The 4425-nt window shown below is 42.2% G+C and overlaps 1 pseudogene; it reads left to right on the top strand.

Annotated features, from left to right (window-relative positions):
* Nucleotides 1-2204: 2204 nt before the first annotated feature.
* Nucleotides 2205-3061, top strand: LOC101134393 (voltage-dependent anion-selective channel protein 2-like; annotated as a pseudogene).
* The last annotated feature ends 1364 nt before the right edge of the window (nt 3062-4425 follow it).

Here is a 4425-nt window from a genome sequence, read left to right as displayed (position 1 = left end):
TTAGGAGACAAGGACATTAAAAATATTATTATACTATTAGAACAGCTAAAATCCAAAACACTGACAACACCAAATGCTAGTGAGGATGTAGAGCAACGTTCACTGCTGGTGAGAATGCAAAATGGTACAACCACTTTGGAAGAGGGTTTGGTGGTTTCTTAAAACAACAACAACAACAACAACAACAACAAAAGCCTAGACATACTCTTACTGGATGATCCTGCAATCTCACTCCTTGGTATTTACCCAAATAAGTTAAAAGTTTATGTCCACACAGAAACCTGCATATGGCACATGGGTGTTTACAGTATCTTTATTCATAATTGCCAAAACTTGGAAGCAACCAAGATGTCCTTCAGTAGGTGAATGCATAGAAGCACAGAGGAACCTAAAATGCATATTGCTAGCTGAAAAAAAAAAATCTTAAGAGGCTATACACTGCCTTCACCTTAATCCCAACAAAAGTGACAGGGAAAGAATACAAAAGGCAAACACTCATAATTACAGTGAGAATGGAAGAAGAAATGGCAGACGGTGAGAGGGATCCACATGCTTTGGGGAAGTTGAGAAGCAGTTGGATGAGCGGTAACTGACTTGGCAGACTTTAGAACCCTGAAATCAAAGCTAGAAAGTGGAAAAATGAAAAAGAAGCAAGCCAATGTGCACCTCAAGCCTAAGCAGGGCTTAGGAATCAGAAACATCAGATATCTTTGAAAGCCAGAATGTGGGGGTGGACAGAAAACCACAGGATTTGTAAAAAGTCTTCATAAAGAGCAGTTATACCCCAAGCCTGTACTATCCAGCAATGGTACCTGCTCACCCAAGCGGAAGAAAGGAGGCTTACTCTCTGCAGAAGGTAAATTAGAAAGGCTCTGGATTTGGAGATACCAATAGTAGCTCAGAAGATGGTTGAGACTTTTGATTCTGAAAGTGGGATTAAGTGAAATCCACATGCTTTACTGTGAGTCAGGCTTGTACAACCAGACATACACACGGCTGACATAAGATTCCTCTTGGGGAAACTGACCAGCCCGGGAGACAATACCTACAGATATCCACATCTGGGGGTCTTCTAACAAAACATGGCTGAATACAGAGAAGGTTGGAAGACCGTGAGGTTCACGCATGAACTAGAGCTTCTAATTAATTTTTATGTGACTCATACCAAAATAAGTATGAGTAGCTAAGGATCACCTGCCTTCTGAAGAACACCTCTAAAATCAAAGACAAGGAATAAAACACATTAACAGAGAAAAGGCACTGGGAGAAAAGAGAGTACAAGGGCAAAAGAAAATGCCAGCAAAACTTACAAATAATATTCTCAAAGTGATAGAAGATATTGCACCTGTGAAATGGAAAAGGGAAGCTTAAAAGGGGTATATGTTCAAAAACAGGTTAAAGAGTTGATAGCAAAACTTAGAAATTCAATGGAAAGTTTACAATGTTTTTTTCACAAAAGTCACTCAGAAAGTTAAAGAAAAAGAGAAATGAGAGAGATGGAGAAAGAGAGAGAGATTCTGATTGAAAACCAGAGATAAACAGTAGCACTAGATTAGTCCAGAGGTCCAACATCTGAATAATCAAAATCCAGAAAGAGAAAACAGAGAAAACATTTTTAAAGAAATGGTAAAGGGAAAATTTCCCATAACTGAAGGATATAGCTTTCAGATTAAAATCACTCATGGAGTGCCCAGCACAGTGAACGTAAACATATACACATACAGACACATAGACACAGGCACTTACACACAGGCACACAGACACACAGACACACAGACACAGACACACATACAGACACAGGCACACAGACACACAGACATAGGCACTTACACACATAGACACACAGACACAGGCACTTACACACATGCACACACAGAGACACAGACACAGGCACATACAAATCATACAGAGGCACACACAGACAAAGGCACTTTATCATAGAATCCAGAACACCAGAAGTAAAGAGAAGACCCTCAAAGGGCAGGGGCTAGGGGAACAGGTCACATACAAGGATAAAGCATCAGTGGCATCAGACTTCTCAACAGCAATACTAGAAGCTAAAAGACAATGAAGCTCCTTCCCTTGCCTCCCAGCCATGGCAGGTGCAGCTCCATGAGTGAGTCCAGTGGCCTCACCTGCAAGTGGAGCAACAGCAGCAGCCTCACTAAGGAGACCACCAGATCACCTCTTCCTGAGGCCTGACCATGTCAACCTACCGACAGACCTGTACACAGCCAGTGTGTCTTCCTCCATCATACGCTCACCTTGTCAAAGCTCCCAGAGAGGGTTTCAACAAAGGATTTGGTTTTAAGTTAGTGAAACGAGGTAAAAGCAAAGTCATGTGGTGGCGTGGAATTCTTAAAGTCTGGTTCATCTAATACAGACACTGGTAAAGTTACTGGGATCTTGGAGTCCAAATATAAATGGTGCAAGTATGATTTGACTTTCACAGAAAAATGGAACACTGATGACACTCTGGGGACAGAAATCACAATTGAAGACCAAATTTGTCAAGGTTTGAAAATGATATTAGATACTAGCTTCTCACCAAACATAAGAAAGAAAAGTGGCAAAATCAAGTCCTCTTACAAGAAGCAGCGTGTAAAACTTGGCTGTGATGTTAACTTTGATTTTGCTGGACTTGCAATTCATGGTTCAGCTTGCTGGGTACCAGATGAGCTTTGACAGCACCAAGTCAAAGCAGACAAAGAATAACTTTGCAGTGGGCTACAGGACTGGGGACTTCCAGCTGCACACTAATGTCAATGATGGGGCAGAATTTGGAGGATCAGTTTATCAGAAAGTTTGTGAAGATCTTGATGCTTTAGTAAACCTTGCTTGGACATTGGGTACCAGCTGCACTCGTTTTGGCCTTGCAGCTAAATTTCAGTTGAAACCCACTGCTTCCATTTCTACAAAAGTCAACAACTGGTTGACTGGGGTCAGCTACACTCCACCCCTGAGGCCTGGTGTGAAGCTCACCCTATCTGCTCTGGTAGATGGGAAGAGCATGGATGCTGGAGGCCACACACTTGGCCTTACCCTGGAGTTGCAGGCTTAATCCAGATGAAAGAAACCTCTGGGAATGGATAGCAGAAGATTTGGCCTTGATGTATTTCCATTGTGACGAGCAGGCTTTTTCCCCCTGAGAAGGTGATCAAAATGAAGGATGATCTAAACAAGAGCTGTATTGTAAATCTTTAGACAGTTACTTGTTAGCTGCTTTCTAGCTGAATAGGCTCTCTCTCTCTCTCTCTCTAGTTACCAATGCTGCAGTCCTGCAGTTACCTGTACATTGTTTAGATGTATATAACTGTTAAATATGCTACTCACCAATCATGAAATAGACCTTTATGAAAACTGCACAGTTGTGTGCATGTTTGTTTTTATGTTCCTTTAAACGTTGAATATTGTCATTGCATGAGATGAATCAGTGGACATTTTAAGATAAGGTTTAATTTTTTTTGTTAAATTCAACCACCATTAGAATTACTTTTGGTATCCCAGAACATTACAAATCATGAATAAAGCAAGCATATAATTAATGGTTCCAAAGACCTGCCAGCGAGGGTCAAATCACCCTGGTATCTTGCTAATACTTTATTTTTCAGGTGAGCATTCTGCTCTTTGCCTAAATCTGTCCCTAGATTAGTTCCATGAACCTTTTAAGACTACAATAAGAGGGTACATGCTTTTAAAAAATTTTTATAATGAGGAAATGTCTCCACATTCCGAAGAAAAATGACTACTAGCCTAGAATTTTATGCTCAGCCAAATTCAAGAATTTTATACTCAGCCAAATTCAATCCAAGATGAGGGTAGAATAAAGCTACTTCAGACATACATGCAGGCTGACTGGGTGGGCCCTCCATCCTCTCAATCTACCCTGATGTGAGATGGTGAGGTGGTAGATGACGTGTCCCTGGGGGCTGGTTTTTCAGGGGACGGCAGGCAAGAGAAACATCTGCATACAGCGGCTGCTTGGGAGACAGGACCCCTGTGTGGGGGCAGGAACAATACCCCAAATACTGCTCCACTAAGGGAAGTTTGGAAGCCTAGGGGATACTGTTTGCTTCTCAAAATCACTAGGGGATGCTAGAGCCATCAGCTCCCTAATGACCAGGGTGCTAAATGTTCTACAATGCATGGGACAGTCCCTCAACAGAGAATTGCTCTGCCCGTAGTCCCAAAAGCACATCCTTGAGAAATCCTGAATTAGATACTTTCTTTGGCTTTCACTGTGAGGCTGCTTATACTTGAAGTGGGGCTGAGTGGGTGTAGAATGCTATGGGGGTGGGCTGGGTGTGGTGGCTCACGCCTGTAATCCCAGCATTTTGGAAGGCTGAGGTGGGCCAATTGCCTAAGGTCAGGAGTTTGAGACCAGCCTGGCCAACATGGCGAAACCCTGTCTCTACTAAAAGTACA

Source organism: Gorilla gorilla, chromosome 1, assembly GCF_029281585.2.
Source record: "Gorilla gorilla gorilla isolate KB3781 chromosome 1, NHGRI_mGorGor1-v2.1_pri, whole genome shotgun sequence".
Lineage (NCBI taxonomy): Eukaryota > Metazoa > Chordata > Mammalia > Primates > Hominidae > Gorilla > Gorilla gorilla.
This window is presented reverse-complemented; position numbering and strand designations above follow the sequence as displayed.